A 15566-nucleotide genomic window follows, 5' to 3' on the forward strand; every position below is an offset into this window, starting at 1 on the left:
TCATATCATTTGCAAATAGTGAAAGTTTGACCTCTTACTTTCCAATTTGTATCCCCCTGATCTCCTTTTGTTGTCATATGGCTCTGGCTAGAACTTCAAGTACAATATATTGAAAAGGTATGGAGAGAGTGGACAGCCTTGTCCTGTTCCTGATTTTAGAGGAATTGCGTTGAGTTTGTGTCCATTTGGATTGATGTTGCCTGTTGGTTTGCTGTATATAGCTTTTATTATGTTTAGATATGTTCCTGTTATCCCAGATTTCTCCAAGACATTTATCATGAAGGGGTATTGGATTTTGTCAAAGGCTTTTTCAGCATCTAGTGAGATGATCATGTGATTTTTGTTTTTCAGCTTGTTTATATGGTGGATTACATTGATTGATTTTTGTATGTTGAACCATCCCTGCATCCCTGAGATGAAACCTAATTAATTGTGTTGAATGATTGTTTTGATGCGTTCTTGGATCCAATTTGCCAGTATTTTAATTAGTATTTTTGCATCAATGTTCATGAGGGATACTGGTTTGAAGTTCTCTTTCTTATTTGTGCCTTTCTGTGGCTTGGGGATCAAGGTTATTGAAGCCTCGTAGAAAGAGTTTGGCAAAGATCCTTCTGCTTCTATTGTGTGGAATACTTTGAGAAGAATTTGTATAAGCTGTTCTTTGAATTTCTGGTAGAATTCTACACTGAGGCCATCTGGGCCTGGGATTTTTTTGGTTGGGATACTTCGAAACAATTTTACCCAACTATCTATTACTAGATAAATCATGAATTTTAGCAGATAATCTACTACCATCACTTTATTACATCTGAATTTCTGATGTAACAATTAGATCTTTCTTCCATACCTTACATACTTGTTTTGGTTCAGGAAAGTTACTTTTCTCCTATGGATAAATCCAATAACATATTTGTCAGGGTGGAGCATATCCTGGCTGCAATGTGAGTGTACAAGCACAATCTCTGTTAAGCAATGTAAACTGACGTCAGCAATACAACAGAATTGCAAGGATCATTAATAAATTTCTTAGCACCATGACCACAGCAACACTTAAAAATAAAACATTTAACTGGGCCTTGTTTGATGTTTCAGAGGGTTACAGTTTCTGATGTTTATTATCTTCATGTTGGGAAGCATGGTGACACACAGTCACACAGGTTGTTGGAGAAGAAGACAAGAGTTCTATTTCTAGATCAATAGGCAGTAGGAAGAGAGAATTACAATCGGCCTGGCTTAAGCATTTAAAACCAGAAATCTCAAATCCACTGATACACTTCCTCCAATAAGTCCAAACCTACTGCATCAAGACCAAATGTTCTAATCTATTCAAATAATTCTAATCACTATGAGATTATGGGGTACAGTTTCATTCAAACTACCACAATGAATGATGATATGAGTACGTATACTGATGTTGAGGGTTCCTAGGACTTCTTCAATTTCATTTTTCCCATTTATGTCATTTGCAAGGGAACTTTTCTTGGCTATATTTTTAGGCAATAAGAATATTCAATAAAGCAAACCAGGGAACATTTCGAGGCCACATGCCTGTGCTTGGGGACTGCCTCAGTGGCTTTCATCCCAGTGTCAGGAGACAAGGCACCCCAGCAGTCTAGTCTCCTGCTCCACCCATGTGATGAAGACTATCAGGGCCTGTGTCCAGGCCACACTCCTAGACCTGGGGTCTACCACTCTAGTTCACATCCATCCTAGCAGGATCTAAAGTGCCCCAGCATCCTAGTCCATTTCTCTAACCACGAGAACAGGAAGTGGAGAGCTACCAGAGCATTTGACTTGCCTATACCAACTATAAGGGAATCCTGGTCCCACACCAATCAGGAGAGGAAGAGGCACCTTCTTGAACCCACTGCAAAAACAGATGAGAAGGAGACAATACAAAACACAAGGAGCAACAGAAAAACCAATATGACACCGCCAGAGTTCGGAGACTCTATACCAGCAAGACTGGAACACCCCAACACAAATGAAGCAGAAGAGAATGACATTAAAAACAACTTTGCAGGGTCTTGGTAGGGAACACCTTTAATCGCAGCACTCAGGAGGCAGAGGCAGTCAGATCTCTGTGAGAGTCCAGCCTGGACTACTGAGAGAGTTCCAGGACAGCCGCCAAAACAAGACAGACAAACCCTGTCTCAAAAAACAAACCGGAAAAAAAACTTCATGAAAATGATCGAGTCCCTCAAAAAGGATATGAGAAATTCCCTTAAAAAGATGGAAGAAAAAACAATGCAAGAAATGAAAGAAAAGACAAAGCAAAAATTGCAAGAAACAATTCAAACAGTGCAAGCACAGGATGGCTTCAGTACAAAATTTTACCAGAAATTCAAAGAACAGGTTATACCAATTCTCCTCAAAATATTCCATGCAATAGAAGCAGAAGGATCTTTGACAAACTCTTCTTACGAGGCTTCAATAACATTGAAAGAAACAACTAAGAAAGAGAACTTCAGACCAGTATCCCTCATGGATATTGCTGCAAAAATACACAATAAAATACTGGCAAATCGGATCCAAGAACACATCAGAAAACTCATCCACCATTATCAAGTAGGCTTCATTACAGGGATGCAGGAATGTTTCAACATACAAAAATCCATCAATGTAATCTACCACATCAATAAAAGGAGAAACTAAAATCACATGATCATCTCACTAGCTGCTGAAAAAGCCTTTGACTAAAGCCAACAACCCTTCATGATACAGGTCCTAGAGAGATCAGGGATAACAGGAACATACCTGAACATAAAAAAGCAATATACAGTAAACCAACAGCCAACATCAAACTAAACGGAGAGAAACTCAAAGCAATTCCTCTAAAATCAGGAACAAAACAAGGCTTTCCACTCTTTCCATATCTCTTCAATATTGTACTGGAAGTTCTAGCTAGAACAATAAGACAACAAAAGGAGATCAAGGGGATACAAATAGGAAAAGAAGTCAAGGTTTCAGTGTTTGCAGATGATATGATAGTTTACACGAGTGACCTGAAAAACTCTACAAGGGAGCTCATAGAGCTGATAAATACCTTCAGCAAAGAGGCAGGATACAAGGTTAACTGAAAAAATCAGTAGCTCTATTATATACAGATGATGAATTAGCTGAGAAAGAAATCAGTAACATCATCCTTTAAAATTGCCACAAACAACATAAATGGCTAAATTTCAAATGAATGGAAGCCTAGGATCAGATGATTTCATTATGAATTATACCAAACATTTAAATAATTAACACTGATCCATTGCACTAGCATCAAAAGTTGAAAAAGTGGAAAAGTTTCTGAACTTATTTTCTAGGACAAGTGTTACTCTAGAAATAATGAAAGGTATTGCAAGTAAGAAAAGGGAAATCTAATCATCACGAGCAAATATAGATTTTCTAAATTCTCAAAAAATAAAAATAAATGGAATTAAACTTTAAAACGTAAGGATAATACATCTTGACCAAGTAATGCCTATTCCTGGATGAAAGGACGGCTTTCCTACTCAAAGAAATAATCAGGATAAATGGGTGTAGTAACTTAAACTCCTAATGCCAGCATTTGAGAGGCTAAGAAAGTACTGCTTCAGATTTGATTTTTGATTCCAGATTGGTTAACATAATGTACCTCAAGTTAACAGAATGAGAATTTGTCTCAAATAAGAAAGCAGTAACAACAAAAAAGAAACCTAATACGATGCACACCATTAACATAGTTAAGAATAAAAAAATCACAAGATCCTGCCAGTATGTACCAAAACAGCATGTGAATAAATTCCACATCCCTCTATGATTTTAAAAAAGTAAACCAGCTATACAGCCTTTTCAATTCTGTGTTGCAGCTCCATATGTAGTTGCTTAACAATGTGGGTGTAATAAAAATCTTGCCAATAATAAAAGATTTCCAAATGTGCAAGAACACAAATTATTTCAAAACAAAATCAAATGTGTAATAAATCTGAAGTGTTGCTGGAAATGCCCACATGTGTTGCATCGTATGTCTTCACTTCAAACTTTGTGCTGAACACAGGGCATTGTATACTTTGCACAGTGTTTCCATCACACCATGCAATACCACCAAGCATTGCCTAAAATACCTCAGCCCATAACAAGACTAATGTGGTACAAACTTCAGTGGATTTTTTGGTATATACAAAGTTTTCTTCTCTTAGAGAAATAAAATGGTTAGTTATGGAAAACAAAGACATAAAATTTTCCCGTCATCATTCCTTAATATTTATGTATCAGAATAACATATCTTTGGGTATGTTCTATTGAAAATGTTTGATTTTATAACTGTATCAGTTGCCAATTTGAGTTTCATATATAATAATAAAATGTAAATGTATCGTAATTAGGTAGGAAAGAATTTCTAAACAACTCAGAAATGGTCCTAAAAGTACTTCAGTTATCATTTTTTATTAAAATTTTTATTTTTAAATTTAAATTCAAATTAGAAACAAGGTTTCTTCACATGTCAATCTCAAATCCCTCTCCCTTTCCTTCCCCTCCTCCCACCCCCTACCACCATCCACCCAATACACCCTCCTTTCCCCAGGGAGGGTGAGTTCTTCCATGGTGGTGTCCATAGTCTGTCATTTCATCCAGGACAGGGCCTAGAATCTCCCCCAAGAGTCCAGGGTGAGATGGCATTTCTCATTGTGGGATGGGCACCCAATGTCCATTTGTATGCCAGGAATAAATACTTGTCAACTACCAAAGGCCCCATAGATTGCCTAGGCCTCCTCACTGACACTCAAATTCAGGGGGTCTTGATCAGCCCCATGCTGGATTCCCAGGCATCAGTCTGGGATTCAAGAGTTAACCCTTGTCAGGTCAGCTGTTTCTGGGGGTTAAACCAGCCCAGTCTTAATCCCTTTGGTCATCAGTCCTCCCTCTCTGTTACTGGCTTTCTTGAGTTCAGCTCAGTGCTTAGCCATGGGAGTCTGACTCTGCCTCCATCAGCCACTGAATGAAGTTTCTGTTTCCCAGTCTCTCTGGCCATGGGATTGTAGGCTGGCACTCCCCAGATCTATGTCTAAAATCCATATATGAGAGAATATATGCCATGTTTCTCTTTTTGTGACTGCGTTACCTCACTCAGGATGGTTTCTTCTAGTGTCATCCATTTGCCTACAAATCTCAGGATTCCATTGCTTTTTCTGCTGAATAGTACTCCATTATGTAAATGTACCATATTTTCTCTATCCACTCTTCGGTTGAGGGGCATCTAGGTTGCTTCCAAGTTCTGGCTATTAAAAATAATGGTGCTATGAACATAGTGGAACAGACATCCTTGTTGTATGAATGGTTATTTTTGGATATATGCATAAGAGTGGAGTTGCTGGGTCTTGTGGTAGGTTTATTCCAATTTTTCTGAGGAATCTCCATACTGATTCCCAAAGTGGCTGAACAAGTTGGCACTTCCAGCAGCAATGGAGGAGTGTTCCCTTTTTACCACATCCTCTCCAGCATAAATTGTCGTTGGTGTTTTTGATTTTATTCATTCTGACAGGAGTGAGATGGTATCTTAGAGGTGTCTTGATTTGCATTTCCTGGATGGCTAAGGATGTTGAGCACTTTCTCAAGTGCCTCTCAGCCATTTTAGACTCCTCTATTGAAAATTCTCTATTTAGTTCTGCAGGCCACTTTTTAATTGGATCCTTTGGTGATTTGGAGACTTGCTTCTTGAGTACTTTGTAAATTTTGTAGATCAACCATCTGTCAGATGTGGGGTTAGTGAATATTTTTCCCATTCTGTGGGTTGCCTTTTTGTCTTGCTGAATGTTTCCTTTGCCTTACAGAAGCTTCTCAGTTTCAGGAGGTCCCATCTATTAATTGTTGATCTCACTGTCTGTGCTACTGGTGTTATGTTCAGGAAGCTGTCTCCTGTACTAATTCGTTCAAGGGTACCACCCACTTCCTCTTCTAAGAGATTCATTGTGGCTGGATTTATGTTGAGGTCTTTGATCCATTTGGACTTAAGTTTTGTGCATGGCAATAGACATGGGTCGATCCACATTCTTCTATATGCCAGCATCCAGTTATGCCAGCACCATTTGTTGAAGATGCTTTCTTTTTTCCATTGTATATTTTTAGCTTCCTTGTCAAAGATCAGATGTTCATACATGTGTGGGTTAATATCAGGGTATTCAATTGGATTCCATTGGTCTACCGATCTATTTTTGTGCCAATACCAAGCTGTTTTCAGGACTGTAGCTCTATAATAGTGCTTGAAGTCAGGGATGGTGATGCCTCCGGACGTTGCCTTGTTAAACAGAGTTGTTTTGGCTGTCCTGGGTCTTTTGTTTTTCCATACAAAATTGATTATTGTTCTTTCAAGGTCTTTGAAGAATTGTGCTGGGATTTTAATGGGGATTGCATTGAATCTGTAGATTGCTTTTGGCAGGATTGCAATTTTTACTATACTGACCCTACCTATCCAAGAGCATGGGAGGTCTTTCCATTTTCTGAAGGCTTCTTTAATTTCTTTCTTTAAAGATTCAAAGTTCTTGCGATACAGGTCTTTGACTTGCTTGGTTAGTGTCACGCCAAGGTATTTTATGTTGTTTGTGGGAATTGTAAAGGGTGATGCTTCTCTGATTTCTTTTTCATCCCTTTTATCATCTGTATATAGAAGGGCTACAGATTTTCTTGAGTTGATCTTGTAGCCTGCCACTTTGCTGAAAGTGTTAATCAGGTGTAAGAGTTCCCTGGTAGAGTTCTTTGGATCATTTATGTAAACTATCATATCATGTGCAGCTAATGAATGTTTGACCTCTTCCTTTCCAATTTGTATCCCCTTGATCTCCTTTTGTTGTCATATGGCTCTAGCTAGAACTTCAAGTACAATATTTAAAAGGTATGGAGAGAGGGGACAGCCTAGTCTTGTTCCTTATTTTAGAGTAATTGCGTTGAGTATCTGTCTATTTTGTTTTATATTGGCTGTTGGTTTGCTGAATATAGCTTTTATTATGTTTTGATATGTTCCTGTTATCCCAGATCTCTCCAAGACCTTTATCATGAAGGTGTGTTGGTTGTTTTAAAGGCTTTTTCTGCATCTAGTGAGATGATCATGTGATTTTTGTTTTTCAGCTTGTTTATATGGTGGATTACATTGATGGATTTTCATATGTTGAACCATTACTTCATCCCTGGGATGAAACCTACTTGATCATCGTGAATGATAGTTTTGATGTGTTTTTGGACCCGATTTGCCAGTATTTTATTTAGTATTTTTGCATCAATGTTCATGAGGAATATTGGTCTGAAGTTCTCTTTCTTAGTTGTGCCTTTCTGTGGCTTAGGGATCAAGGTTATTGAAGCCTCGTGGAAAGAGTTTGCAAAGACGCTGCTGCTTCTATTGCATGGAATACTTTGAGAAAAATTGGTATAAGCTGTTCTTTGAATTTCTAGTAAAATTCTGCACTGAGGCCATCTGGACCTGGGCTTTTTTTGGCTGGGAGTCTTTTGATGATTCCTTCTATTTCTGTAGGGGTTATAGGTCTATTTAAATTGCTTATCTGTTCTTGATTTAATTTTGGCAAGTGGTAGTTATGCAGGAATTCTTCCATTTCCTTTAAATTTTCAAATTTTGTGGAGTACGTTTTCAAAGTATGACATGATGTTTATCTGAATTTCCTCAGAGTCCATTGTTATGTACCCCTTTTTATTTCTGATTTTGTTAATTTGTATGTTCATGCTCTGCTGTTTGGTAAGTTTGGACAAAGGTTTGTCTGTCTTGTTGATTTTCTCAAAGAACCAAATCTGAACACTTGATATTTAAGAAAGAAGCTAAAATTATACAATGGAAAAAAGAAAGCATCTTGAACAAATGGTGCTGGCATAACTGGTTATTAGCATGCAGAAGACTACAGATAGACCCATACATATTGCCATGCAAAAAAGTTAAGTCTAAATGGATCACCGACCTCAACATAAATCCAACCACACTGAAACTCTTAGAAGAGAAAGTGGGAGATACTTTTCAACAAATTGGTACAGGAGACCACTTCTTGAACAGAACACCACTATGAAAGACAATGAGCTCAACAATTAACAAATTGGACCTCCTGAAACTAAGAAGCTTCTGTAAAGCAAAGGACACCATCAACAAGAAAAAAATGCAATTCACAGAATAGGAAAAGACATTCACTAAACACATAACCCCACATCTGATAGATGGCTGATTTCCAAAATCTTGAAAGAACTCAAGAACTAGTCTTCAAAACACCAAATGATCCAAATAAAAATTGGGCTACAGAACTAAATAGAGAATTCTCAATAGAGGAGACTAAAATGGCTGAGAGAGACTTAAGAAAGTGCTCAACATCCCTAGCATTCAGGGAAATGAAAACCCAAACAACTTTGAGATATTATCTTACACCTGTCAGAATGGCTAAAATAAAAAAACACCAATGACAGTTTATGCTGGAGAGGATCTGGAGAGAGGGGAACACTCCTCCACTGCTTGTGGGAGTGCCAACTCATACACCCACTTTGGAAATCAGTATGGAGATTCCTCAGGAAAATGGGAATCAATCTGCCAAAAGACCAAACAATTCCACTCTTAGGCAAATATCCAAAAGATGCAAATTCATACAACAAGGATATCTGTTCCACTATGTTCACAGCAGAATTATTTGTAATATCCAGAACCTGGAACCAACCTAGATGCCTCTTAACTGAAGAGTGCATAGAGAAAATGTTGTACATTTACACAATGGAGTACTACTCAGTGGAAAAAAATGGAATCTTGAAATTTTCAGGCAAATGTTGGCACTAGAAGAAACCATCCTGAGTGAGGTAATCCAGTCACAAAAAGACAAACATGGTATGTACTCACTCATATATGGATTATAGACATGGATCAGGATACTTCCACTCAGCAATTCCACTGACAGAGAATCTGGGTAACAGGAAAGAACCTGAGAGACATATGCATGGTACCCCAGAGAAGAGGAATGAGGCAACATCTCCTGAACATATTGGGAACACGGCAGGAGGTGGGGGAAGAGTGGGAGCTGGGAAGAAGAGAGGGAGAGAAGAGGAGGAGAGAATAGGTCAAGGAGGAACAGGAAGGTTGAGTTGGGGGGTAAAATAGGAGGAGAACAGAATGAGAAATACCATAATTGTGGGAGTCATAGGTTTGAAGAGAGATCTGGCCACGATGAGACCTCTAGCGATCTAAAAGGTTGACACCAACTGGCAAGCTAAGCAATAGTGGAGAGAGTGAGCAAGGGGGAGCTCTTGTACACCAGACTGACAGCTGGGCGGCCAGCATCAGAATGATCCAGACCCCATGAGTGTGAGACTCAGTGCGGAGGCTATATTCCTGAAAACAGCTTGGTATTGGCACAAAAATTGATGGGTAAACCAATGGAATCGAATTGAAAACCCTGAGATTAATCCACAAACCTATGAAAACCTGATTTTCAACGAAGAAGCTTAAATTATACAATGGAAAAAAGCATCTTCAACAAATTTTGGTGGCAGAACTGTATATCGGCATGTAGAAGACTCAGATAGATCCATACCTACTGCCATGCACGAAAGTTAAGGACCAATGGATCAAACCTCAATATTCATCCAGCCACACTGAACCTGTTAGAAGAGATAGTGGGAGGTACCCTTGGACGAATTGGTATAGGAGACCACTTCCTGAATATAACACCAGTAGCACAAACACTGAGATTGACAATTAATAAATGGGAACTCCTGAAACTGAGAAGCTTTTGTAAGGCAAAGTACACAATCAGCAAGACAAAAACACCCTACAGATTGGGAAAAGATATTCATGAACTCCACATCTGACAGAGGGCTGATCTCCAAAATTTACAAAAACTCAAGAAACAAGTCTCCAAATCACCAAAGAATCCAATTAAAAAGTGGGGAACTGAACTAAATAGAGAATGTTCCATAGAGAAATATAGAATGGCTGAGAGACACTTAAGAAAGTGCTCAACATCATTAGCCATTAGGGAAATGAAAATCAAAATAACTCTGAGATATCATCTTACCCCTGTCAGAATGGCTAAAATTAAAAAAAAACCTCCAATGACAGTTAATTCTGGAGAGGATGTGGAGAAAGGCAAGAGCCCAAATTTGTACACCAACTTTGGAAATCAGTATGGAGATTCCTCAGAAAATTGGAAATCAGTCTACCATAAGATCCAGCAATTCCACTCTTAGGAATATACCCAAAAGATGCAAATTCATACAAGGACATCTGTCCCACTATATTCATAGCAGCATTATATGTAATAGCTAGATCCTGGAAGCAACCTAGATGCCCCACAACTGCAAAGTGGATAGAGAAAATGTGGTACATTTACACAATGTAGTACTACTCAGTGGAAAAACCCAATGGAATCTTGAAATTTGCAGGCAAATGGATGGCACTAGAAGAAACCATCCTGAGGTCACCCAGTCACAAAAAGACAAACATGGTATGTACTCATTCATATATGGATTTTAGATATGGATCAGGGGAGTGTCAGCCTACAATTCCAGTGCCAGTTTGTATGGGAAATGGGGAGATTTACAAGAGAGATGCGTGATACCACAGAGAAGTGGAATGAGCCAAGATCTCCTGAGCAGATCAGGAACATTGGGGGAGGGGAGAGGGATTCAGAAAAAATAGATGGGGATAAGAGACGTGGAGAAGAAGGCATGGAGGTGCAGGAAGGCTGAGTATAGGTAAGAACAGAGGAGAGCAGGATGAGATATACCAAAATATGTAGTCATTATAGGTTTGAGAAGTGAGCTGACACTAGAGAGTTCTCCTGAGATCTACAAGGAGAACACCAACTGGCAAATTAAGCAATAGTGGAGAGACTACAATAATAGCCCTCCTTGATTATAAGGTTGATGACTACCTTATATGCAATCCTAGAACCTTTATCCAGTGACTGATGGAAGAAGAGACAGATACCCACAGGTAATCGCTGAGCTGAACTCCTGGAACCCAGTGACACAGTTGGAGGAGTGATGAGCAGAGGGGTCAAGACCATGCTTCTAAAAGCCACAAAGACAGCTGACCAAACAATTGGGCACTCTTGAACCCCAGACTGATGGCTGAGATGCCAGACTCCATGAATGTAGTGTCAGTGAGGAGGCCTCAGAAATCACCGGGGCCTTGGATAGCAGATCAGTGTTTACCAGGGCTTATGAATGAATTTTGGGAGCCCAATCAAAATAGAGGGTGGCTTCCTCAGCCTGGACACATGGATAAGGGCCTAGGTCCAGCTCTGGAAGAAATGACAGACTCTGGAGATCCCCCGTAAGGAGTGCCTCTCCTTCCATGTGGAATGATAAGGGGACTGTGGGGAATCTTTGAGGGCCGGTGGAGGGACAAGGGGGGAGCGGGTGGGAGAGGGAGCTTTCATTGATATGTGAAGCATTCATGTTTCTAATTTAAATACAAACATATATTGAGGAAAAGATATCTAAAAAACAAAAAAGTATATGCTTAGAAATTCTCAAATAAAAAAATTGTGGATTGTTTAAAAGAAATATTTTCAAAGTTTTATGTAAGTATGGTACAAATGTAGACAGGTGGGTAAAATCAAGAAATGAATTCATTTTTTTACCAATCAAAGAAAACTAACCAAATTCACAAGCAACATTTGAAGCAATCTTAACTTATTTTATTCATTTCAGAATATTTTCATGAGTATAGGATATGCAAAACATGGGATACTGCCCTACAAAGTCACTCATCAGAGAGGCCCCAGAGATATACAAAACAACACAGGGTATTGCCATTGATTTCAGTTTTCTGTCATGATTACATGGTAAGATTCTATTGATGAAAAAATAGCATAAATTTTCGTTTCAGGATTTAGAGAATTCTATCTCCAACTAAAGAGGAAAACCTCCCATCTGGTTGCATTTAATAGTGCTGGAAAGTTCTATGTTGGTTATTGAAAGAGACTAGAAAACATCGGTGTCCTTAGTCAGCACTAGATACTGCTGTTCACAATAGCACACATAAGGAATGATGTGTCCCTTGGTGAAATAGTATATAACTGTTGTATGGCAGCTAATTTTTTCTGGCTTGATATAAGGGTATCCCCAAGAATATATTTTGTGTCTGATAGTATAATCTTGGTCAGAATGTCATAACTTGGAATGACATATCCTAGAGTTGAATTACCTATTTTTAGTTTGTTAAATGTTCTTATTATCAAATTGCCCTTTAAATGCATATGACTATGCCTATAGACATGGTCTGTTCACAGCTTTGATCAGAGAAGCTCCTTTTTATAGTGGCCAAGAGTCAATGTAGGTATGCATATATTGGCAAAGTGCTGCAAATAGGAGGCTGGTTGTTCATCCTTAAAAAGAACATCTATACCAACACAACAAAGTATGCACACCAAGGTTCAGGAAATGCATCGAGCAAAGATATAGAAATAATATAAGATGTGGAGGATGGGTAGGAGTGATGTGAGATACTGTCTTCTGAACTTTACATGGCTAATACACACATGAACTCAGCAAGTCTGATTACCTGCACTATCACTATCCTCCCAACTCAAATCATTCTAAAACCTTTTTATAATACATATTATCATCACGAACACATACCAACCACTTACCTTATGTAAGTTCATTTTCTGCTTGCTTCATGTAATATTATGTACCCAGTAACTATAATAAAACTCTTAGCATCGGCCTGAAATGCCTCAAACGGCAAGAACATTGTCTGCCTCAGTATGTAACACTCCCTTAACTCCTAACACACTGCACTACTTACTGTGTTTGGAGAAAATATCTGTTTATTTACTTAAAAGGACCTATGGACTTCAGGCAATATCTCTTTCAAAAATCTTTCTGAAACTATTGTCTTTTATTCATCATTTGACTTTTCAGGTTGAGCAGTTAAAACCTCTCAGTTCACCTTTCAATCCCTCAAATAGATCTTTTGTCATTATGTAGTATATGTAGATATGTTCTCCTTCATCAATCAGTCCAGATATAGCACTATCTAGTTTTATTTAAATAGCAAAAATTATTTTAATTAAAATAGAATGCATCTTTTTCTGACCTTCTCTCTCTAGTCACTTCTAATTATACCTCTCTAACTCCTTCCATGTTCTCCACTGATAGGGTTATAGTGACTGATGAGTGGGTCTAGTAGGGTGTCTCCACTGGGGTTTTGGGCATCTTGGGTCCCGTGATCCACTTTGGCTTCAAGCAAAACCAAAGTCTTCTTGGATATCCAGTATAGCCTGGCCTTCAGTAAAGCCTGAGTCTTATTATGGGGTACCTAGGAACAGCCTGGCATTCAGTAGAGCTACTAAGACTGTCCTTTCAAATGGTGTTGACTGTGTTTCGCCTAAGGTCTCTGTTGCTAAACTGCTGTGACTGCTTCTGGGCCTATGGAGTCTACTGAAGTTCTGTAAAGACTATGTATAAACTAGTCAAGGCAGTTATGGCTGGTGTTGTCTACTCCTAAGTGGACAAAGTCTGGTAGGGTTGATGGAAGGACCCAGCAGCAGCAGGGCCAGGGACAAGCTAGGATGATGGTGGCCTGGTGAATGGTCATGGGGTACAGAATCCAGGGAGTGTTACTATTCTGATGGTAGGCAGGTCATTTAACCATTTCCAATTGTATGGCCTGGGTCTACATATGAGAAAGCTTCTTGGGTTGGAGGATGGCCAAGCTGTAGGACCAAGGACTAGTTTTTTGTGGGCCTCAAGAAGAGTCACTGGAGGTAGAATCCATGGAGTGGTGCAGTTCCACTGATAGATAGGTCACTCACCCTTTCTGACTGGTGTGGCCTGTGCCTCAGTGGCAGAAGTCCTCTGTGATTAGGGGTGGAAACCCAACAGCAGCAGGTGTAGGGATGAGCTGGAATTCCCCTTTTCTTTCTTTTCATCCTCTATCCCATTTTAAGAGACTATATAGAAGAGAAAGAAGGATAGAAGAATAAGAAAAAAAGAAAGAAAATATCCCTTAATCTAATTAAACTTTTTCAACTTCTTTCCTGAACATGATAAATAAGAACTTGTAACTGTACACCCTAAAAAAACTCAAACATCTATAACCCTCCAAACAACCAAAACTACCCCTCTATCTGTTAAGAATTTGTCCATTGTATTCTTAAAATTACTTCTTGCTGTCTGGGGCAATGGCCTCTTTTGAGGACCCTGAGAAAATTGGGATAATGGTCAAGTCCTGGAAAAGCTAATTGTATTATTTGGTATTTAGTCACAATGTGATGGGAAAGTGTAGGGCTTAATTAAAGTGCTGTCTATAGTCTGTGAGGTTTGACCTTCTCAGGATAGCAGCTTTGAATTTGCTCTAGATGCATATTTTTGAGGAAACTGCAGCAGAGGCAAACTGAGAGGCTGGATCCCCTAGGCTACTTGTCTTCATTGGCGTCTGATCCCTATTTTATGAAAACACACATATTTTAAAGGCAACACACATGTCTGCATTAACAGAAATATGGAATATTCGGTGTGCACAAATTCGCTGTCAACTTTAGAAGTCTGTTTGTACTTCATAACAAAACTGTAATATAAATATACATCCATACCATATTAAAGATGACATGTAATGGTAAGTCATGAGGATTCCATAGTGAACAAGATTTACTATGTCTCATCCAGTCTCAGAGCTGTTCCCATGTTGAGGGCTCAGCATATACAACACATGTCTTATAGTTTTTCATGGTTTCTTCCTCTATGTCTGCCGCTAAAATTTTCAGGAGATCACCCCTGATCAAAGCTGAACTTTATTAATTTTTAAGGAATCTATAGCTATTCATTTCCTGTGAAAGCAAAGATATAATTTCTCTCTCAATGTAGCACATTTACTGACTGCCATTCTGAAATTAATACATCATTAAAATATATAGGCTGGTTTAATTCAGGATTTTCTCCCATAGTCCAATGTCTCTGTTGTTTTTCTTTTTTATTCGTTAGCATTAAAAAATTTAAAGTTAATAAAGCACTACATAGGATTCAGGTGCTTTGTGTTATATTATCCCATCTTTACTGATTTGTTCATATTACATTACTTGCTATCTCTTAAATGTTTTATTCGTTTTAAACTATTTTTTCTGACTGTTTATACCTACTGTATTCTATTTCTTCTGCACCTAAGAACATTTTGAAGCATACTTACTTTACCTTTTCTGTGGTTTTCTTAGCCTGGATAAGATTTTCTATGCTGTGAGGCTCCAGAAAAAGTCTTGCAAAAGTGATCTGGGAAGTTGTTGAGCCCACTTTCCTTTCTGGAATTCCCATGAGCAGCAGCCAACTGTTGTGAGGACTCACTGAGATGCACAATTGACTAATGCCATTGTGCCAGCTTGCGTGACTTCTCTGTTGAAGTGTCAAATATAACTGGTATTTCTTTGGACCACAAACTCCCAAATAATGATGCCGAGACTTCCTATTAAATATAAAAGCTTAGCCTTTGCTTAGGATTATTCTCAACTAGCTCTTAAAACTTAAAATATTCCATTTATATTAATCTAAATTCTGCCACATGACCCGTTATCTTTCCTCCATGTTGTATGTCTGTTTCCCCCATAATTTGCTAGTGATTTCCC

Source organism: Mesocricetus auratus, unplaced genomic scaffold, assembly GCF_017639785.1.
Source record: "Mesocricetus auratus isolate SY011 unplaced genomic scaffold, BCM_Maur_2.0 Super-Scaffold_100003, whole genome shotgun sequence".
Classification (NCBI taxonomy): Eukaryota; Metazoa; Chordata; class Mammalia; order Rodentia; family Cricetidae; genus Mesocricetus; species Mesocricetus auratus.